Raw genomic sequence first — 25,089 nt, forward strand, 5'->3', positions numbered from 1 at the left:
CAAGAAAAAGACTTTTGACTCTGAAAATGGAAATACCAACCTAAGTGTCTGAGAATAAGAAATTAAACATATTATGGGCCTGGCCAGTGTGTCTCAAAGGTTGAATGTTGACCTATGAACAAGGAGATCATGGTTTGATTCCCGGTCATGGTACATGCCCAGCTTTCGGGCACGATCCCCTGGAGGGGCATGCAGGAAGCACATATATGCACAAACAATGATTCTCTCTGATCATTGATATTTCTATCTCTCCTTCCCTCTCTCTTCCTCTCTCTGAAATCAATAAAAACATTTTTTTTAAAAAGTATTATAGGATATCCATCAAATTAAATCTAGTGTAGAATGTCAAATCATGTCATTAAATTATAATTGTTTACATGGAAAATTGTTAACAATATTAGGCTAAGTAAAAAATGATGCATAAAGAGGTGTGATATCACTTTTAGAGAATGCCTGGGAAAATATACATAAAATTATTAATGTGGATCCTCTGTGGCCATTGGGATATAGGTTATATTTATTTTTCTTTGGATTATTCTACCTTTAGGTTTTTTGCATTGATCATATATTACTATACATACATATGTCTGTGTGTATACACACAAATCTATGTAATCTATAATTTCACAAAGCAAAAGAAGTAGCGTGGATAGAACACAACAAAATTAACCCATTTTAGTCTCATTAATATGGGGGGTACAACTACTTTTCGTGGTTGCTGTTTAAAAATATGGGCTACTACGCCAGTTAAATAAGGGAAATTTAATGTATCTTTATTGTTAGGCATAAACATTGATGCTAAGTTTGATGACTTAGTTAACTCATGCTAAGTTTAATATTTTCCGGAATATTTTTGTATCAATTAAAAAACACAACCTAAATCAATTTAGTAAATACTCCACCATAAATATAGAGGTTAAACAGGGACTCTGTGGGCTTTAAAACGTGTCAAGTATTTAGCATTTATGATTTCTTTCTGACTGCTGGATGACAGAGTAGATTAAACATAAAGTACGCAAAATACATATAAAATACATAGAACTCTGTGTGTGTATACCTATGTACACATATATATTTTATTCTTGTAGGTTACTAGTCCTTGAGTTGTAGCTGTTACTAATAAGCTAGTATACATTTGCAGTCAATTGCATTGTTTTGTGTCAGTGGATATCGCTTATAGAATAAGCTGTAAATAAATAGCATGGATTCTAATAGGTTTTATATGTGAATTCTCCAAAGGTAAATGTCTTTTTGTGTGAGGAAGAAATTGGTGCATAATTGCATATTAATTCCAGAAGGAAAGCCAAACTAATTATAAAATTGCAACAATTATCTTTAATGACATATTAAATCTTGCCATATTCTGTACATTACACATACATTTTTATTTGTCGTGAAACTAATTTTTTATTGTCTAATATGACATGTTCAAAATCTCTGTATTTCTTAGTCCAACTAAAAGTACAGTTTTTAACTTTCATGTCTAACTTTCAGTAGGTTTGTTTTAAGGAACTAACACTTGTTTTCATTACAGACTATCGAAAATATTTTAGGGTGATAAGCCATCTGTGAATCAGATGATAAAGTATAATTTATTAGTTCTTTAAAAGATATATACATGTGCAGCCTCTAGCCCTGCTTTGTCCTGTATAATTTTGGAATATCAGCCTTCTCTACTCAGATGCTCAAGTGTTAGACAACATTTGAGGATTTTGACCTGAGACGCTTCTGCTGCACCGGGAAATTTGTGATTAGCAGAGAAGACGGAAAAGGCTGCCCCACCGCTCATGTTTTCCCATCATAACTGCTGTTGCCTACTGTAAGAGCTGTATCCGGAAAACATCTGCTACTGACATCCCGCCCCCGAATTTATCTCTCCATCCATTAGTTGGAAAAAAGAATCAGAAAAACACGATGAAACTGTACTGAGCATCTATTTTGTGCACTTTTAAGGTAGATTATATTTTCATCAAAATATAAATGTTTAAATAACTAGTTACAGTATAATTTAGAAAGTGGTAAGTTGTGTACATATTCTCATTAAGTGAGGAAACATTTTAACTGTAGAAAAAATAAAGGCTTGCAGGAGATGATATGTACTTGAGTTCTAATAGACAGATGTGAAACCATAGAAGGGCACTCCTAGGCCCGGTGAGCATTATGAGTAAAGGTGGGGCATGTGTGAAATTGCAGGTCCTATTTGGTGATCAGATAGCTGTGGTGTTTGTGAAAAGGATTAGGTAGTGGTAAAGCTAGGAAAATGGAAGATAAGTTGGATTAAATCTTGTGCAGAGAGCTTTCTATGTTACAGTATTAAGGAATGTATCTACCTTTTGTAGTTATGGTGAAATCATCAAGAATTTTTAAGGGGGGCAGAGAATCAAAGTTGTGCTGTAGGAATAACTTTTGAAGTTGAAGAGTGGATTAGCAGTGAGAACAACTGAAAGCCGCAGCATGTTTTGGAGGGACTCAAGGTAAAGGCTGAATAAAGATCCAGTTACTGAGAACGGGAGGAAAGGGACGTGTTACAGACACATTATGGAGGTAAAACTAATGCCTAGAAAAACAAGATATTAAAGATGAAACATGAGCTTATTTTTTACCACTATCTTTTGTAAGCCCACTTCATTTTAGCCAAACTAACTTAGTTTGTCAATAGTTTCTAAATGTAGCTCTTACTCTTTGGTTGCAATATTTTTATTGTGCTTGTTTTATTTTCCTGACACTCCTTTTCTTCCATATCCTCATATTATATTCATATATTGTGTGTCCATCAAAAACTCAAGTGTTCACTCTTCTAGGTAGCCCTCTCTGATGTTCATGGTCATATTAATCTCTCCCCCTGTCTTAAAAATCCAGAATATTTTATTTGTATATTTCTTATGAAAAATCAGTTATCGTCTAAGATACTGTATTTTAATGATGAAGAGCAAGCACTTTGGAGCCAAATTCATATTTGACTACTTACTAGCTGTGACCTCGGGCAAATTACTTCACCGCGTATAGTCTCAGTTTCTTCCTCTTCAATTGGGGACGCATGGTAGAATCTGTGGAGTCTGAGTGATATCCAGTATTAAATCATATAAGGCATATGTCTTACTGAGTGACGTCCCAGGCACAAAATAGGTGTTTGATAAATATATTAGATGTTGTGCAAGATGATATGAATTACCTAAAGATTTAAGGCAGTGGGCAATGAGAGTCTCCCATCAAATAATGGGTTAGTCAAATTAAGCATTCTTAATGCCAGCTCTTAAAATAGAATGAAGACTTTGATTAGGTGCAGTGGACAAAGAAGGAAAAAATAGTTTTAAATACCCACTTTTGCTGAATTCTCACCCTTGATCAGAAAAACCAGGTAGTCTGGGCTTCTCCCCTGAAGTGAATGTGGCTGGAGATGTGGCTGTGTGTAGTGTTAGCGATCTCTCTTGAAAGTGACTTGGGTATGCTAGGCCCTTGTCAGAGATTTTTGTGAAAATAGAAGTAGTTGAAAAAGCTGGGAAGACAAGTTCAATTATATCCTGGTAAGAGAGTTTTCTTACCTATGGGTAAGCAGTGTCTCATTATTTAACAATGATGAAGGCAGAAACCAACTGTAAGTGATCCAAGGAATGAATGGCAAAGTGAGAAAATGGCTGGAAAGAAAATAGTTTTCATGAAGAAAAGAGATAAACAACAAAGTAAACTTGTTAGGAGAGAGATACAAGGTCTCTAATTATTTGGATGGTCCACATAATACCCCCTCCCACCCTTTTGAGGGTTTATAATGTGAAACAAAATTTTGAGATGTCAGTATTAATCACTTTTTTTAATTCAAAGTTTTCTAAACTTATTTATAAAATGTGGATAGTTGACTTTATGCAATTTGTAGTAATATTTGTAGCAATGCTTGGAAACACAGTTGGGGAAATGATCATCTAGGCCCTAGATTCTAGGGTCATTGAAGGAGAAGGGCAAAAAAGCACAATTAATGTGGACAAGAAACAAGATTCAAGGCTGAGATCAAAGTGGGAAATTTCAGTTTGTGACTGGGGAATGAAAAAATTCTGATTGATGATGATGGCTTAAGTATGGCTGTGCTGGTTGACAGATGGTGATGTTATCAATTTATCTCGCCAAAGATGGAGCAGAAAAATTGGAATGAGAGGATCACAGGGTATAAGAAAAAGAAAAGAAAAAGGAGTAATCTGTCACAGAATTCTAGAATGTAATCATCTTTTCTCCTAACTTATTAGCTCATTGGTTTCAACAACCTTTGATATAGCATTTCTAAGCTTTTTATCTTGTGGTTAAATCTATGATTAACTTGTTAATGTTCTTCAGTTGTTAGAATTACTAAATACATGGGTAATAATCAGAATACCAAAAGAAGCAGCTTATCTGCCCTATAGAATAAATCAAACTGAGAAGTCTTTGTTTTTAAGGACACAGTTTGAAATGAAGAGGATTTTCTAGAATGGAAATCTTTAGTTTGTTTCAGAGCGGGTAGTAAAAACACAGTATAATTTCTTAAAAACATATTGCATTAGACCTTACTTGTGTTTCCCACAATTTCTCTTCAGTTCCCAATTATAAAAATGAAATATGTATCACTTACCTAATAACTTAAAATAATAGCTTGCTTGTATTGCTTATTTTCCTTTTAACTTAAAACTTGTTATCTTAGAATGTTCTCAAATTATAATTGTGTAGCCAAGGGCAGATTACATGGAGCACTGAAAGTAAATAGCAAATAGTTAAATTTTTCTCAGAAAAATCTACTTCAGATTTCTTACTAAAGAGGACTTCATTATTTTTAAAGAGGATGCTTTCTGAAAATATTCAGGAGGAATTGCTTAATGGTAACGGAAACAAACAAAAACATGAAAACAAGGCCATTACCTTCTGCAGAGCTTTTAATAGTTACAGTGAAAAATTAGGGCCACCTGCCATGTTGAATTTTATAAGTATGAATGATGTAGAGGCACTTGCCAATACATTCATGAATAAGTGAGAAAAGAGGGGTTTTATATAGTAAGGCAAACCTTCAAATGGAATTAATAAAAGACAAGGCTTTTCTTGACTGGGTGGAAAGTTATCTGCTATATAGAAAGGCCTACTGAATGAAACATTTGTCCTCAAATTTCTTTTAATCTGCTGTGAGGTTCTGCCTGTTACCTCACTTGGAATAATGTGCCAGTTTTGTAAGGATAAAGAGAATTTTATCCTTTCTTCGTTCCTTTAGCTTCTTGATGCAGCATTTCCTTGAATTTCACAGTACCTGCCTGTTTTTTAGCAGCTCTAATTTCAGACTATCACTTTCCTGGACGACAGTGTAAAAACTGATATTCTCATCTCCTTGATGGAGAATATTCAAGAAATGCAATCCCAGTGAGAATCCTGCTTACTAATGGATATTTCTTTCTCCAAGCATCTTAAAAAAATCTTTTTCTGTCTCAACTCTTTAATACCTCCCGTTTTTTACAAAAACATATTAAAAGGCTTGGTATCCATGGAAGAATGCTTTTGTGGTAGCATATTGCTTTTGTATTATATATTGTAAGTGGTTATTGTTCACAACTCACACCTGAATAGTTCGAGTTGAAGTATTTTTCTTTGCCCCTACAAAAATATATTTATTTTTGTCCTGTGACTATTTAGAACTGAAGTGCAAGAATCAGGTATAACAGGGCTTGACTTATGTGGTGTTTTATGCTTTGCTTTTCAAAATTGATTGGGTATTGTTCTTACAGATTGAAATGTATTCCATGGAAATAATAAAAGATTTTGTAAATGCATTAGAGATTGTTTTGTAACTGTGGCAAGGAACCCAGGTTCTTAGCACTAAGCAAGGGTGCTTTAGCATGGAGGAAGGTTAAAAACAAACACCACCAACAAGATTCGTACAGTTTTAAACTCAGTTTTAAGCAAGTTGTTACTGTGAAATATATTGATTTTAACTCCCTTGTAAGAACATTAGCAAAGGAGCTGGCTAGCAAAATTTCCCAAATCTCCAAATTTCAGAACTTTGGTTATATCTAGGTTATTTAGTTACTATAGTGGTATAGGGAAGCTAATTTTACTAAGGGGCTCATCGCTGTAATTTCAGGACCTCTTAGAAAGCCATTTCCTATTGTTATTATCTCATTGTAGTGACTATGGTGACATTCATGTTGTCATTATTAAAATTTCCCTTTTATTCTTGAAACGGTCCTGGTTTGGATAATAAATTATATAGTCATCTTCCATATAAAGGTTTGGCTTCCCCTTTCAACACATTTTGTGTGTTTCAAAAGCAATCACTTTTTAAACCATATTCTTGTATATTGTAGATTTCTTAAAATACAAATTTATTTTTCCCCCTTGACCTTCCCCCTGCCTCCCCTAAAAAAAGGAGACATATGTAATACTCTTTGTAATACTTTAAGCAATAAAACAAAATTAAAAAACAATATATATATAAATTTATTGTTACCTATCATATCCAAAATAAATTTACTAGTGTATATGAGTAACTGGTAGTTATATCCACTAACAAAAGTAATTATATTGCCTGGAAGTTAAGCTATGAAACTGTGACTCAGGACTTCATATTTCATGATAGCAAACTGATTAATTATAATTTTTTTGAAGTCAAATTTAGAGCTGAAAATATAAAGCACCTTATAAGATTACTTGTCAAATGCAACTAAATGGAAAGAAAAATTATGTTTTGGAGGAAGAGGCAATTTAACTTTTATACTTCACTGGAATTAATGTGCTTTTAGAGTGAACTTGTATGAAGGCACATTTGATTTTCATATTTCATTAAATATTTATGTTCTGGTCATATTGCCAACTAACCCATGTGAAACATAATTTTAGCCTGGACAATGCTATTAGATCTCTTCTTCCTGTATTGCTTTTATGAATATAAATGTCTATTTATAATTTTATTCATTTAGTTATATTCAATATAATAAGAGTTTATGCTTTTATTTCCATTTCTATGTGGAATGGCCATTGAATATACATATACATTTATGAAATGATTAGAAAATTACACTTGACAGTTATCAGGTGCCAGAGTGTGTAATATACACCAATAGCGCAAGGCTTTGGCAAAGGTCTGGATCCAGGAGAAACACACCACTAGGAACAGAAGTGGATGTGGAAACTCAGTTGGGTGCTAAGCCTATTTTTACTACCTGGTAACATTACAAGTTGGCATAAATTACTTGATCTTTCTGAGCCTCCACTTTCATCATATGCCAAATGAGGGAATTTTGCTTGCTTTGCCTGTCTCATAAGATGTTGTAAAGACCCTCTTTGCTATTGTAAATCAAACTGCCTTTTTAAAAACTTTATTGTTGAAAATATTATATATGTCCCCCCCCCCCCCCCATTGATGCTTCTAGCCTGCCCTGCCCTGGCCCCAAACCTTCAGCACCCTATTGTCTGTGTCCACGGATTATGCATATATGTATACAAGCTCTTTGGTTGATCTCTCCTCGCCACCCTTTTGCCCCACCCCCACCCCCTCCCGCCTAGAGGCTATCTGGTAAAAATCTCTCGATGCTTCCTTTAATATCTACTGAATATCTAGTTCTCTATAAACAAACTTGTGCATCCTATTACTCTACCATCATGTCCCACGGGTAACAGGGCTGCAGCCTTCTCTCTATTCTCTTTTTCTGCCTTCTGCTAATCTATTGTAGTTGGAGTGATCTTTCTAAATGTGAGCCTTATCACAACACTTTCTTCTTAAAAATCCTTCAATGATTTTCTATTTCTCTTAGAATAAAGTAAAACCTTCTTAACTTGCAGCCTGCCTTCTTTTTTAGCTTCATCAACTTGCTTCTCTTCTGCTTGTATTCTACATTGGCATTCTGTCATTGCCTCAAATGTGCCATGATCTTTTCTCTCTTTGCTCTGTCTTTGCATATGAATAATCTCTTTCCAAATTTTTGTTTAAAAATAATGTTTCTTACTTAATCTATAGGTTTCAGTTATATGATGAGAAGAGGTGCCACCTATTGGTGTTCCTACAATGATCTCCTTTCCTAACATATTTTGGTTCATTATACTTGATTATTTAATTATTAGTGGCCTGGTGCACGAAATTTGTGCATGGGGTGAGGGTGTCCCTCAGCCCGGCCTGCACCCTCTCCAATCTGGGACCCATCGGGGGATGTCCAACCCCTGTGGGATCGGGCCTAAACCAGCAGTCGGACATCCCTCACACAACCCGGGACTGCTGGCTCCTAACCACTCGCCTGCTTACCTGCCTGATTGCCCCTAACCGCTTCTGCCTGCCAGCCTGATTGCCCCCTAACCACTCCCTTGCTGGCCTTATTGATGCCTAACTGCTCCCCTGCCAGGCCAATCGCCCCCAACTGCCCTCCCCTGTCAGCCCGATCACCCCCAACTGCCCTCCCCTGCAGGCCTGATCGCCCCCAACTGCCCTCCCGTGTCAGCCCGATCACCCCCAACTGCCCTCCCCTGCCAGCTCAATTGCCCCCACTGCCCTCCCCTGCCAGCCCGATTACTCCCAACTGCCCTCCCTTGCCATGACCTGCCTCCTCTGCCGGGACCCGCCTCCTCCATGTGAGGTGGCAGAGACCCCCGGACCGGCCTCCTCCGTGCCATGCGGGGCTGCAGGACCCCCAGGCCTTACTGTGCAGAGGGGCTGCTGGGCTCCGCCTCTGCTGTGCATGCAGCCATCTTGTAGCAGCCATCTTGTGGTGGCCATCTTGTGAGAACATCGCACGTGAGGACCTATAATATAGCACTTTTTTGTTTTTTTCAAAAGAATGTTTTTTATAGAAATGTCAAATTAGGCTATTTTCTTAGCAAATCATCTAGAGCATTAGCTGGCAAAATTTAAGAAAAAAAAATCTAAGTTTTTTAAAGATAAAACTAACTTTTGTAACAAAGTTAACCTATTTTTGTTTAAATATGAACAGAATCTAGCCACAATTCTTTTTCATTTTGCTTAGTTAGGAAGGGCCTACTCATGAGACAACTAGGACTCAGAAACAAAACTGGCAGATACCTGTTTGTAAAGAAGCAGGTTTGCTCAGCGGTGGCACTGCTGACATTTTGCTTGGGATAATTCTTTGTTGTGGAGAGCCCTGTAGGATGTTGATCAGTGTCTCTGATGTCTACTTACTAGATGCCAGTTAAATCACCTCTTACAGATAAAATAATCTAAAATGTCTGCAGTCTTCATGAAATAGTTCTTGGGCCAAAATACGCCCACTTAAAAAGTCATGCACTGTAGAATTAAAAATTATATTCCTTGTCATTCATAGGAAAACTTTGCAATATTTTGGAGCCTTGTAATTCCCATGTAAGTTATTTGTAGATCTTTATTTGGTCATCATTAATCAAATGTAAAGGACCAATGTGACTACTCTCAAATTACTAAGAATGAAGTGGTGAGGACTCCTGGGTACTTGTCTCAGAAAGCAAAGGCTTCTAAGGGACAGAATTGAGAACAATGAACAATTAATTTGTGTTTTGAGGATCTGCCTCAAAGAGTGCATGACTCTGCCTGTGTCTTTGATTTGGGGCTCATGAGTGAAGAGTTGAAGAGTACTTACATTTTCCTAAATGTGAGGCTTTGGATGTGCACTTAACTTTTATGGTCTTTAATTTTGTGCAGATGCATTGATATGGAAGGCAGTGAATATTTATCTTATAATGGAAGGACACAATTTTCCAAAAAATCAGCCACATGCATTCCTATAGGTGGGAGAAGCATCTTCTGCCTTCTCTTCTCATATTATCATCATTTGCTTTCTCAAAAGATTAGTGTCAGTTGTTTGGCCGAAGACTATCAGTGTTGTATTAATATATGAAAACGATACCACAATTTTTCACTTGGTTACTGCTAGTGATGGTATTGCATGCTTTCTGGAATTTGTCCTCTCTCTTCCTTTCTTGCTTATCTTCAGACTTGTTTTTAATTATAAGAAGGCCCTACCTTTTCCTGCCTAACCCGTCTAGTCCACGTATCATATATCTCTTTTTTTTAAAAAAAATATATATTTTATTGATTTTTTTTAAAGAGAGGAAGGGAGAGAGAGAGTTAGAAACATCAATGAGAGAGAAACATCGATCAGCTGCCTCCTGTGCACCCCCTACTGGGGATGTGCCCGCAACCAAGGTACTTGCCCTTGACTGGAAACGAACCTGGGACCCCCCCCCCCCCCCCCCCCCAGTCCACAGGCCGACGCTCTATCCACTGGGCGAAACCCGTTAGGGCTATATCTCTTATAATGAAGGTTCTGTTGGCATCTAGCTAAGGAAAATAATGACAGAATAAGCCCCCAAAGTACTCTGATTTCTCCTCCCTCTGTTGTGGTCATAAAGGAAGAGAATGGTAGCTTTCATTTTTCTCAGTAGTCTTTATTTTTTAACATTTATGTAATTTATTTTTTTAAATATGTTTTTATTGATTTTAGAGAGAGGAAGGGAGAGGGAGAGAGAGATAGTAACATAAATGATGAGAGAGAATCATTGACCAACTGCCTCCTGCACGCCCCCTCCTGGGAATCTAGCCTGCAGTCCAGGCATGTGCCCTGACCTGGAATCGAACCGCTATCTCCTGGTTCATGGTTTGATGCTCAACCTGGGAGCCATACTGCCTGGGCTTCTTAATAGTCTTTAGACAAAAAGCATTGTTAGACTTTGCGAATGTGGATAGAAAGCAGATTGATATTAAAATATATATGGATTATTACATCACTGTTAAGAGTAGCATAGAAAAAGGATGAACTGACTAGAAAAAAGTTGTATTATCATAGGAATCTGTTATTTTTTGTATCTCTCTCTCTCTCTCTCTTTCTCTCAGTGAATGTCTTATCTGTAATAGTTGCCTGCAAGATACTGTAGCTTTTCCTTACTCTTTCAAATCTCTGAATTATTATCAATATATCTTATGTTGCTTTATTTCGTATTAAATGACAAGTTGCAGATTGAAATGTGTTCGCATGCTTCCTTTTGTTGTAGAGTATAGGATAGGCTAAATAACATGCTAAACAAAGTAAGTTTATTGAGAACAAAACAACAGAAGGGAAAATAGGTTGATTTTTCCAATGCAGATTTTTTAAATGATGTTATTTAAAAAAATTCTATTATCATAATGGTTTTTTTAAGTTGTTGAAACTATTAAAGGAATTTCTAAGTTGAAATTTTTAGACATTTAGCTACATGATTTACATATTCATGCAGTTAAACAGATTATTTGAAAAAAATGTTGGAAAATATTCAAAAGTTTTTGTATGTTTTAGTAGGAGCAAAATTATCTTAATTTAAAAAAAATAGTGTTCTTTTCTATGTTAACATAATAATCATAATTATAATATCAACTAACATGCATAATTTTTTTAGTATGTGCTAGACATTGTTATGTTATTTAATTAAGTCCATATAGTGATTTATTAGGAAGAAACTATTATTATTCCCAGACAGTTTCTTACCTATTAGTGGCCTAGCTTTTGATCCTTGGATTTCAACACAAGAGGTTTGCCTCCTTAACCTGCATTCTTTTTTTTTTTTTTTTTAATATATTTTATTAATTTTTTACAAAGAGGAAGGGAGAGAGATAGAGAGTTAGAAACATCGATGAGAGAGAAACATCGATCAGCTGCCTCCTGCACACTCCCTACTGGGTATGTGCCCGCAATCCAGGTACATGCCCTTGACCGGAATCGAACCTGGGACCTTTCAGTCCGCAGGCCGACGCTCTATCCACTGAGCCAAACCGGTTACGGCAGCCTGCATTCTTAAAGACTATTCTCTACTGTTTTATAAGGGTTTTCTTAATCATCAATACATATTCACTCATACAAGCTTCTTCTATTTTAGCAAATAAAATTGCAATAAATATATGTAGAACACCAACATTCTAGGCAGTATTAAAGACGTGCCTAGTCCGGCATGACACTCAGATGCAAGACTTTAAAGGACCAAACTCTTGTGAAATATAAAGGAAACATAACACTTTTATATTAAACTAGAGGCCCTATGCACGAAAATTCGTGCAAGAGTAGGCCTTCCTTCCCCCGGCTGCCAGCAACGACTTTCCTCCGGCACCTGGGACCCAGGCTCCCCTCTGGCTGACAGCAGGCACCTGGGACTCGGGCTTCACTCTGGCCCCGGCTTCGTTCAGAAGGACATCCAGAATGATGTCTGGAAGGACATCGGTTCTAATTAGCATATTACCCTTTAATTATTACAGATTGGAAGACTATGTTAACTATCTTGTAAGATTGTAATGAGGGTGTGATAGACCCAGTGTTAGATCTATAGAGATATAGATAAAGGTATAGATGTAGATACAGATATAGATATAGAATACAGACAGCCATAGATAATAGACATAGACACAAATATTACATATAATACTTCATTATAGGAATGGGAAGAGAGGAAAGGAATTCAGTTGCCTAAACCAGAAGTCAATTAGGGCTTCACTAAGGATCTGTGGTTTGCAATTGTAGCAAATACATTTCTAATGAATCTTCTTCAGGAAGTTCTGCACCACATAGCGTACTCCTTGATATAAATATCTCTGTATTTGAGCCTGACTGGAAACATATGTATATAATAATAATGCTCTATTTAAATACCTTTTCTGAGACGCCATGTTATTTTTGTGCTTTCTGTTGGTAGGGAATTTAATATTCTACAGATTGCATATCATTTAGGACCATAACTTAGATGGACATTTTGTGAAAGGAAAGATATAATGAAGATAACAGGTAAAGAGGAATCATTGCACCTTAAAATTCTAATGTTACAAAATATTTAATATAATTCAACACTGTCTATTTGTATAAGAGAAGGATTTCATTTAGGGAAAATCAGAACTTCAAAACTCATACTGATGCTGTGGCTAGACATATCCTTTTAACATATGTAGCCTGTAAAGATCTACCTTCTTAGCCTCTTACTTAAAAGACTACTAATTCAAACTACACAGTAATCATGTTGGAAAATGGCAAGCGAAATAGTCATATTTCCATAAGGTTGGCCCTCCCTCCTTTTATAATTGTTGACATTTGGCAAGGGTGACCCTTGCTCTTATCATGCTATAGGTATTATGTTCATTATGGTGAAATGAAATGAAAGCTCATCAAAATTTTCAAGCATTAGATACCCCATTTTTCTATTATTATACGTCCTCTCAAAAAAGTGTGTTTTTCACAAGATCTTATAAAATGCTAGATTATCCCTAAGTTACACAGGACTAAGTTAGTCACATCTTGGATATTAGACATTCTGTTTATTTTGACATACAGACAACTAATATTCTTATCAGTCTTTTGTTGAACATGTACACCAAAGGGTAATTCAACTTAAATGTTGAAAAATAAATCTGTTCTGAAAATATCGTCTGACCCATTCCACCTGGACAGTATGTGTTCTGTGGGTATGTCCTCACAGTGTGCCATCCAATTTTTTTCTGTATTATTCTTCACTCTTTTATTCAGATACAGTCTTTGAACTTTTTTTTCCCTTCCTTATCTGTATTACGGTTAGTATAAATTTATATTTCCAAACGTTTAGGAAGGTTTTGAGATGGTTTCATTATAATTAATTAGGAAGGTTTTATGCATGATCAGTTTTCTGTACACAATATTATATTATAGCACCATTAGTGCAGACATAGAATCAATCATTCTATTCCAGAGAACTTTCAACAAATTTCTTATTTAGAAATGCTCACATTTACATTATCATCCTTTCCCTGGAGAAACCAGCATTTCACCTAAATTTCTCCATTGTTTCAGATGAAATATGCAGGGCTATATATTGAGTCCAGTACTCTGTAGTGCCTCTGTGAGCTTGCTCTTAATGGTAAGAGTAATATGTTTTTACCCTGTTTTCCTGTTAGGTTTAAGTATTAACTTGGAAGTAGTAAAGTAATATATATGCATATAAACGGGCTTTCACCTTTAGTTTTGTCATGCTCCTCACCCCATAGGTCATAGACTAAATGAATTAATTTATCTTAGCAACATAAGAAATTGAATGGGAAAACAAAAATGTACACCAGGGTGTGTGTATGCTCCTAATAAAAGAAAATAAAAGATGTAATAGCCAGTTTTCTTAAATGAGTTTTTGTTTACTATACAATAATTGTTTTTAAAATTTGAAAGAGAGCCAGTAAGAAATAAATTGAAATCATTTTTCATAGTGTAAAGCATCAGTGATATTTCTGTGTTTTCCAATAGAAATGTTAATTACAAGAATTTATTTTAATAGTGTCCTGTCTAGTTCCAGATTACTACCAGGAATGAAGGAATTTGTGTATATAATTCTATATTATCTAAACCTAGACTATTCCTATTTTTGATTTTGGAGAATGAGTTAGTTATTCTTAAATAAAGAACTAAATTAGATGTCTTTTTCATATCAAGCATAGCTACTTTTTCTACACTTTACTAAAAATTATATTAAAAGATATTCTGGTAGTACCCACATTATCTGTTTGCAAAATATTATAGATGCAAAGTGGATAAGATACAGGGAGAGCTGTGACAGATCATTTGCTTGGTATAGAGAGAAAAATTAGCAATGAACTGGTATTCTATTATAAGGATTAGAAAGTATGGGAATCTACTAATAGAATTTTACTATTTTAGATCTCTAGTGATTATTTATATCCTATGTATGTATATATATATACATATGTATATATATGTTTATGTCTGTTTGCTTTTTGTGTATGTGTGTAGCTAGCTTCTTTTTTTAGATAAAGGATTGATGGTCAGCAACATTATTTGTTGTAGGATTTATTCTGCCTGTTATTTTCTTTTATTTCTAAACTTTAAGAATTGAGTGAGTTTCCTCATTGTTCTGATGCATCTTTTTAAAATGTCATGCTCCAGGGTAAACTTATTTTTTTATGATCTTCAGAATTTTTTTACTGACATAATAGAAATGATTATTTATCTCCCCACATGTTCAAATGGCATTAAACTGCTTTAGGGTTATTTGCTTCACAAGACTTAGTATTGATCCACATTTTTAACTGACTAAATAAGAAAAATTTAGTCTTTACAAAATAGCTAGAAAGATTGATTTCACTGATGATTTTGTTTTAATAATTTTTGAAATTATTGCAGAAAACTGATAGTGAAAAGGCATGTCTGAGACTGCTTCAAAAGGAAGGACTTCTCTTTAAAAGATTAAGATGGAATTAACTCATTATTTTGACTATGTATCTTAAAGACTTTTCTAGAGATATGCAGATCTAAGTATATTGCAGGAGAAAAACCTGTTATTGAGGAAATCACTCATAAAATAGTCTAATTTTATTGCTTTAAATTGAACAAAAATATGTTCACTTTGTTAAACATAATGGAATCTCAGACATTTATATTTATACTAGAGGCCCAGTGCATGAAATTTGTGCACTTGGCGCGGTGAGGGGGGGGGGGGGAGACTCATCCTGGACTGTGCCCTCTCGCAGTCTGGGAGCCCTCAGGGGATGTCCGACTGATGGCTTAGGCCTGCTTCTTGCAGGGAGTGGGCCTAAACTGGCAGTCGGACATCCTTAGCACTGCCACGGAGGCAGGACAGACTCCCGCCACCTCCACTGTGCTCTCCAGTGGTGAGCCCAGCTCCAGGCCTCTGGTTGAGCAGCGCTCCCCCTGAGAGATTGCACTGACCATCAGGGGGCATCTCCTGCATTGAGCATCTGCCCCTGGTGGTCAGTGTTTGTTATAGTGACTAGTCATTCTGCTGTTCAGTCAATTTGCATATTAACCTTTTATTATATAGGATAGAGGCCCAGTGCACAGGTGGGGTCTAGCCGGCCTGCCCTGATGGGAGCCCCTGATCGGGGTGCGAGGTCCTGTTGGGGGGCGGGGATGGCAGGGGCAAGGGGCTGTTGTCATTCCGGTTGTACTGGTCATGCCAATGGTTCTGCTGTTTTGGTCACTGGGCATTTATTATATAGGATGTCTATTTCTTGTCTAGCTGAAGATTTTTGAATTTGAAATAACGTGCCCTTTTGGAATATTCTGATATTGCTAGATCCACTATTAGCCTCACTGAGAAACGAGCCAATAACTGCCACAAATAGCTCTCCAGGGTAAATATATTTGGTCAGTCATATGTCCCTACACACCTTTCCTACATGTCTACCTGCACTGACTAGTTTTATCACTTCACATTGAAGAAACGCTACAGTTTGGCAGAAAAGGTGAATTTTCAATCTATATTCATCACTGAAATAGAGATAATTAAGCACAAATTAAGGCACAATATTTATAATTTATAAGAGTAACATATAAAATATCAGAATCTTAATTAGCTGAAGCACATAATCAAAAGCTTATGCATGCCATTTGATTGCAGGTCAAAGGTAATATGCTATTTAGATGTCATCATATTTGTTTTTTAGCAGATATATCTTTGGTCCATTACCTGACAAAGCAAAGAATAGGCAAACAATAATTATTTTATCAGGGAATGAGAAATTTGGCTATATTTGCCTAATAATTTGTGTGTCTTATTTAAATACACATCTGGAAGTGGGGAAGTGGCTCAGTGTTTATCAAGGTAGAAACCAGAGTGAGATAAAAAATTTGCATGGAAAATTACATTGTGACATCATCATAATAGTTATTTATTGAGTGCTTATTCTACACTAGGCACTGTGCTAAATTCTTCACATGAATTATGTACTGCAATTCACAACCATCTTAGAAGGTCATCTTGTTATCAGGTTTCTCTTTTAGATATGGAAAAATGAGGCTCAAAAAAAAAACAAACAAATTTACAAAGGTCATGAAGCTAATCCAGGTGGAGAAGAAGCCAAACTGGTTATTTACATGAAGGACACGACGTATTGCCTTTTCCAATTTTTGAAGTGAGGCCTATGTGATGAACTTAACAATATCTATTCTTGAGAATATAAATTTTATCTTTTAAGAAATGTTGTTTTAAAAATGATTATGTGAAGAGTACTCGTTTTTCAAAAAAGGAATTCTCATATATTTTACATCTTTTTTTTTTTTATGTAGAACCCACATTATCTGACCTTTCTTGATGTGTTTTGAAACTGTGAGGAATATTTTAGCATAATGAGAATGAATACTAAAACTAAAATTATGTAATGTATAATAAACATAAGAGAAATATTTGAAACTAAACTTGAGAGTGGCATAAATGCTAGAGTAAATTGTACCCCGTGTCTAAAAGCTTCCTAACACCAGCTGCTGTTTAAGACCCCTCCTGTTGCAGCCTTTTGTTCATGATGACATGACCTGAAGGAAATCTTTTAGAAAAATAAAATAATGTTGTTAAAAATAAGCCACGTTTTTTAGTTACTGAAAATAAGTAATGAATGTTTGAATTTGGTCAGTTAGCTTTCCCTTATTTAAGTGTTTTAAATCATGGCAACTCCATAACTATACTTAGATATACACTTGAATTAGGCTTAAGATTACTGTAATTATAGTTCTTTTCCAGTGAGGTTACTAAATTCTGAGATTTCATATATAATTCATTTTTTATCTATAGGTTGATCTCTCATATTGAACCTATTAGGGCAATATTGAGTGAGATCCAGAAGGGTCTGATTTCATTTTGAATCTTTCCTTTTATGAGAGTTGATTTTAAGTAATTTACTTAATTTTCAAACTTTTATTTCAGGATACTTATTTGCATGAATCAAAATGAATGTGCACACCCCTGAGAACACAGACAGGGCTTGACGACAATGATACAGCAAGAGTTAGAGGTGAATTGTTGCACAGGGGTCCTGGGCACAGGGACACAGGTCTGTCAGGAATGGTAGGGGAGGTAGGGTGCCCTTTTAGAACCCATCTTTCCCACTCTTACTGAAGCACCACTGAAAGACAAGGCAGTGATGGCGAACCTATGACACGCATGTCAGAGGTGACACGCGAACTCATTTTTTTGGTTGATTTTTCTTTGTTAAATGGCATTAAATATATAAAATAAATATCAAAAATATAAATTTTTGTTTTACTATGGTTGCAAATATCAAAAAATTTCTATATGTAACACGGCACCAGAGTTAAGTTAGGGTTTTTCAAAATGCTGACACGCCGAGCTCAAAAGGTTCGCCATCAATGGACTAGGGGGATGTTTGTTTGTATGTGGGGTTTGGGGATGTGGTGATGGTGGGAGGAACGTGCTTTTAAAGCATTTCTTGAAGACAGTTGTATAGGAGTTTTAACAGCTGGATAACTGATTATTGTATTATTGTTAAAACCACCTTTTACAAACATAAAAATAACTAGTATGTCTCCAGACTTGATAATTAATAAGAAAGCAAGATCATGGAAGCCCAGGAATGTGAAGTGGCTTTGTCCAAATTATATGCCACTGTGGTGGAGTCGATTTGAACACATATCATTTCAGTTAAAATCCAGTTCTCTTTTGCTGTACCACATTAGCTCTTCAATGTAGCCTAATATTTATAAAGTAGAATAAGAATGCAAAAGAGATTTTGAATGTTGTAACTTGACATCTTTTTATTTCTTTTAAATCATTTTGTAATGACATCTTAATTATGGCGATATTCTGATAAAATAGAATATTTTAATGCTAGATCTCAGCAAAATTCTTAGCGTATTCCAACCTGATAATTTAATAAAGGAGAAAACACTGTGTTTGCATAATGCTTTATTTCCTTTTACAGTCTATATCTTAAAACCAAAATTTTAAAAAACTTCTCATATATGTTTCCTTTCCACTAAATGCAATCTATAAATGTACTAAATTAAACAACACAAGTAAATAACACATATTTAATAATGTCCTGAAGTTAATGTTTCTTTTTCATTTTAAAAATCTAATTTTTTTTTCCCTCACTTGAGCACCTGTTGTCACAAACTTTGTATTGTGCATCATTTCTTTTCTAAACTCTTACAAATTAGTTGTTGGGTAATTTGGCTGGTGCCTCACAAACTGTAATAAACTCAATTACATCATATAGTTTTCATCCTCCCTGCCCGCTGTTCATTCTCAATGTGAGAAATCATAGCCTATCAGTGACAGGAGGTCTGGCTTTCCGGCAGACTTTTGTAATTATTCCCACTGAGGCACTGTCAATAGGATTAAAATACTGAATCTGGATCTGTCTGTCCCAGATGAGGTCAGCACTTGGAGCAGTGGGAGTACTATTTCTATAAGCTGCGCTTTCCCCTTTGCATTATAGAAGCATGAACATTAATATGACACAAATATTTGAAAGCTCCTATGGAAACAGGCTCACTTTGCCTGAATGAAATAAAATGTCCATCTGCAATAAATAAAACAACAGCGTTCATTAGAATCCCTATGTATACATATGTAGATTCTGCAATAATATTAAAGCTCAGAAACTTTCAATTACAGAACAATCCACTTATAGTTTGTAATTAATAAATTTTTTGCAGCTGCATAACTGTGGCCGGAAACATCTGCAAAGCCTCATATTTTACACACAGACACATACACATAATTCCTTCAGAAAAAGTTCAGTTGTGCTTAAAATCACAGGCCTGGAAGCAGAGTAAGACCTGAGGAAGCCGAGTCTAGTTGTGTTCAGTTAGCTCATGGAAGAAGAATTGAGAGGGTTAGGAAAGAAGGAAACCAGGCCGTTGTCTGGAAAAATGATGTGAATGAAAAATAAGAACAAGATCTATTCAGATATTCACTCAAAACTCACTTTGTATATAATGTATCAAAAATCTCCCCTAAATATAAACTTGGTATTGATAAGAATCTCTTTTGTTATTTAATTACTCAGATAAAATTGCTACTCCTCAGATAAAAGATAAATTATTATTTATGTGTCTCTAAAATTACCAAATGGGTAAAAAAGAATATAATGATTATAGATTTTCCAAATTTTTAAATAATTTATAGTTAATTTATTTTACCTAAATGCAGCTTCATAAAAATAGATGAATATAGAATACACTAGAGGCCTGTTTGTGCACCGGTGGGGTCCCTCAGCCTGGCCTGCGGGGATTGAGCCAAAACTGGCTCTCCAACATCCCCCGAGGGGTCCCAGATTGCGAGAGGGTAGTTCTCAGGTGACACACCCAAGAATCGGGCTCCCTCCTCTCTGGTTCCAGGTGCGTCACCCGAGAACCACAGCTGCCAAGTCTCTACAGCTCGGCAGCTCCTGTGTTGAGCGTCTGCCCCTTGGTGGTCATTGTGCGTCATAGCTACTGGTTGGATGGTCAAATGGTTAGACTGTCGCTGAGGCTTTTATATATATATAGATGTGTTAGACAAAGTAATATATTATCAACAGATAAAATTTAATAATTTTTCTTTGCTTACTTAAATGTTCAGTTTGAAGTCACATATTAATAGATGTTATTATATGTAACAGCTTTACTGAAATATAATTCATATGCCCATTAAAGTGAACAATTCAGTGTTTTTTGGTATAGTCATAGAGTTGTTCAACTGTCACTGCAAATTAATTTTAGAACATTTTCATCACCTCCGAAAGAAACCCTGTACCCATTAATAGTCACTTGCCTTTTCTCCTCACTGTTCCAGCCCTTAGCAACCACTAATCTACTTTCTATCTCTATAGATTTGCTTTTTATGAATATTTCACATTAATCGAATTATACTAGTATAATATATGATCTTTTGTGACTAAGTTTCTTCACCTAGCATAATGTTTTCAAGATTCATCCATGTGTAATGTGTCAGTATTTAACTCCTTTTGGTGACTGAATAATACCCCGTTGTGTGTGTTTGTTTGTTTTTTGGTCGGCATTTGGGTTGTTTATACTTTTTGGTTATTATGAATAAGTCTGCTACGAATGTTTATATACAAGTTTTTCTGTTGCTATAGGTTTTCATTTTTCTTGGGTCTATACCTGGCAGTGGAACTATTGGGTAATATGGTAAATGCTTAAACTTTAAAAGGACTATCAGTTTTTTTCCAAAGTGGCTGCAACACTTTACATTTCTAACAGTAATAAGGGTTCTTATTTCTCCATATTTCTACCAACACTTGTTTTATCTGTCTTTTTTATTATAGCCATTGTACTTGGTATAAGTGTGATTTCATTGTGGTTTGGATTTGCCTTTCCCTGATGGCTAATGATGTTGAGCATCTTTTTGAGTGTGAATTGGTCATTTGTATATCTTCCATTGAGAAATGTCTACTCAGATTATTTGCATTTTTTGATTGGCTTATTAACGAATTTTTATTTTTCTTAAAATTCTAACTTTTAGATTTCTCTATATCTCATTTTACCCCCTCATCAATTTTATGGTGGAAGTGTTTTGTTATTATGCATTCTGTAGAGACTTTGATAGTCTGAGAAGAAACCTGGAACCTACAGAATGATGATTCTAAAAACCTGGAAATTCTTTTACAATATAGAAATCTCCAAGCTCCAGGAATGATTCAGTTACTGTGATAGGCCCAAGGCATTGGTGTCTTTCCAGGAATCCCTAATGTGCAGTCATGGAGCATAGATGACTAAGAAAATAGATTATCAATGCCTTTGTCCGGTATGTCTGAAATTAAAGTTGGAGCTTAAGATTTCCAAGAAATTGGCCCATTAAAGACCAGAGAATATTTCTTGGCTATAGAACTCTAGAAGTATGTGGATTTTCTGGGATAGGGTCCTTAGAAATATAATAAGACAAAATATCCCCTAGGTTTACCCTGGTAGGTGATAAACCTGAAGAACCAGGGCAATTCTGAGCATCTGCACCCTCACTCAAAAGGAAGAGATACTCCATTTCACCTAATTGCTTAGCCTGAAGGGTGGACATTTGTCTATGGCTTTTAGGATGGCCTTTATGATTGTTTATTGAGGACACAGAGGCTTTAGACCCGTACCCTGATTGCTCCACAGACTGCCTCCTGGAGGTATATACTCAGAGACCTAGCACCCATTACTTAAACACTCACATCCATTGAAGACAGCTATAGAATGTGCGCTTGTCAGGAGACTTTAATTGAGAATCAGAGTACAAGGACTCAGTATTAATTCCCTTATACGTTTAAATAGCCCTGTGTTGATAGATATTTTGTTGTGGTATTATAACTCTTAAGTAATTTACTTATAAACCCTATTGCCTTTGTGTTCTTCTTAAAGGAATTTAAATTCCAATATTATTTGAACCAATTTCAAATTACATAGGACAGCATTATTATTTAAAATAGTTGAAATTAAATATGTTAAATGACATTTCTTTCATTATAGTAGATACTATAACTGATTTTGAAATATAGTATACTGCAATATAATTTAGTGGATATATTGAAGTAAATAATAAAGTTACTCTCTAGTAAACAGAAATTTCATGTGCTTCCTTGATCCCCCCTTTTTTTTTTCTTTGGTATTTTTCCAGAGAACAGACCAAGTGAACCTTGCTTAGTATATGAAATCTGACAAGACTATGCTTATTGGCTCTAGAATAATGAATTTTTATGTTATTTTATTCATTAAGGCCCTAAGGGCTGAAAAAAAATTCAAAAGAATTAATCTGAGGCCTTTGTGGTAACACTGAAAAAGAACTATTACTAAATTAATGGGTAGATTATTTTTTTCACAAAAGTAATGAAATATTGAAAACAGTTTTTTACATATTTCCAACTTCATTAATATGATAAAACATTACATAAAGGGGTAGTGAACACACAATACAATATATAGATGATGTATTATAGAACTGAACACCTGAAACCTGTATAATTTTATTAACCAGTGTCACCCCAATAAATTCACTAAAACAGAAAAAAATATAAACACACACACAAATACAATGTTCAGTTAAAAAGCAAAAACATCAAAAGGCAGGAAATTAAAATGGTATGTTTTTTATTGTAACTAACTTTACCATAGTCGCATGTATATTAATTAAAGTTTTCTTTCAGTTCAAATGCTGTTGAACAAATTGAGAAATAAAGCAAAGGAAGAAAAGTTTTAAAACTGTGATTGCATGATTCCTAGAAAGTCATTTCTGTATATTTTGTAGTTATGTATGAAGTGAATTTGTCTTTGTTTGAGGTTTCAGAAGTCATTTACCCCTAAAAATGTTTTTATTAGTACTTTTTAGAAAAGCAGCTGCATTTATAGAAGATAAATTGTCTTGATTTCCAGGTAGCCTTTTTGGAGCAGTTTTGAGAACTCATCTGATTCTTCCTATGTGGTTGACTCTCAGATATGTCACTCCACCCCAGTTTCTGTCACTGAGTATTTTACTGAAGTTATTTCATGTAGTGATTTCATCTAAAATTTTAATTTTTAAGAGCATCTGTTACTTTCTTCCCAAACTTTTTAACCACCCAATTGCTCACTGTTATCGCAAAAGACAGCTTAGGTTATTGCACATTCTTGACTTAATACCATAGCTCCAAAAATTTTGAACAGTAACACCCCTTATTTGTGGGGGATACATTCCAAGATGTCCAGTGGAGGCCTGTAACATGAATAGTACCTCACACTATACTATGTATATACTATGTTTTATTCCTTTACATACCTACCTATAATAAAACTTAATTTATAAATTAGGCACAGTAGATTGACAATAATTAACCTATAATAAAACTAGAGACCTAATGCATGAAATTCGTGCAAGAGTAGGCCTTCCTTCCCCCGGCTTCCCTCTGGCACCCGGGACCCGGGCTTTCTTCCGGGCGCCGGCAGGCACCTGGGACCCGGGTTTCCCTCGAAGCCCCAGCTTTGTCCAGAAAGACAGAAGGACGTCTGATCTAATTAGCATATTATACTTTTATTATTATAGATAACAATTATAACAATGTACTATAATAAAAGTTATGTGAATGTGGATTCTCTCAAAGTCCTGTTGTGCTATACTCATCCTCCTTCTTGTGATGTTGTGAGATGATGCAATGATGAGATGAAGCGAGGTGAATGAAGTAGGCAATGTGACATTGGTTAGGCTACTATTGATCTTTGACAGAGAATACATCAGGAGAATCATCTGCTTTGGGTGATTCCGGATCATGGAGCCATGCCAATTGAATGTGGGTAACTGAAACTGCAGAAAGTGAAACCGTGAATCCGGGGGTGGCGGGGGGGACTCCTGAACTTCTTTTTAATAAGTCTAAATTAATAGTTCCATAGAGGTTAAGTAAAATACTCTCCTGTTACAGCTCATTATTTTCAATATTAACTGAACTGAAACAAAATATTACTTCAAAGAAAAAATGTTAAGACTTTTATGACCACATTTTCCAATATTGTTTCTGTCATCATCTATTTAATAATAGCCATGCATGTTCTCCATAATTTTGCAGGAATTGTCAGTGACAAAATTCATAATGAAATTAAGAATACCAATTTAATATCTCTTCTGTAGGTATGTTAGAATATTATTTCATAGTTTTCTAAGTTAAAAATAGCTTTAAATTTGTAACGGGGTATAATTAAAGAAATAGGGACACATTGAAAATAAATTTTTAGGGTTGCGAAAGCCCTTGAGAGCCATTGAATAAGTGCCAAACTATGGTTCATTCAACAGTAGACACTGGTGGAATAGCACATGGTTGCGTATCAGTAGTCCTGCGTTTTAAATCTAGTTTCAACCTAGACAAATGGACTTATTTGAAGAACTCAGGTTACTTTTGCTTCAAATCTATTGTCTTATCTGTTAAAGTGGTAACAGAATTTAATGTAAATTTGAAAGTTGAATGATAAGGATTTTACAGTTTTCTACCCTCTATATTCTACAAATCATGTATGTTGAGAGAGAAAAAAAATGTACCTCTTTGTTTGTGAGGAAAACAGGAATAAGCCTTTCGTTAGAGGCTTATATTTGCGATTGGAGCATGGGAATTTGAGGGATTGCACTAGGTAGTTCGCTGCCTAGTAACTCTGAAAGACTTCCCTTGTAGATGTTAAATCATATTGCCACTGTGTTCTCATCTCCCTGCTTCCTAACCTCCTCTCCCTGTAAAATCTAAGTAAATATGCACATGATACCATCAAAGACTCAACGTATACCTTCTCTCCCTCCCTTCCCTCCTTCCCTCCCTCTCTTTGTTACTGTCTCTTTTTCTTTTTTAATTCTCTGGGTCTCAGTGTTATCAAGCTTCAGGTTGTGAATAAAGCATTGCCTTCTCTATTTTATGGATGGTATATC

At 35.4% G+C, this 25,089-nt stretch overlaps 1 protein-coding gene across 3 annotated transcripts in view; it reads left to right on the forward strand.

Annotated features, from left to right (window-relative positions):
- The window catches only part of EPHA7 (EPH receptor A7), a 172,637-nt gene that overhangs the window by 30,327 nt on the left and 117,221 nt on the right, over nucleotides 1-25,089 (forward strand). The window lies entirely within an intron of this gene.

This window comes from Myotis myotis, unplaced genomic scaffold (genome assembly GCF_014108235.1).
Source record: "Myotis myotis isolate mMyoMyo1 unplaced genomic scaffold, mMyoMyo1.p scaffold_m19_p_7, whole genome shotgun sequence".
NCBI classification, from domain to species: domain Eukaryota; kingdom Metazoa; phylum Chordata; class Mammalia; order Chiroptera; family Vespertilionidae; genus Myotis; species Myotis myotis.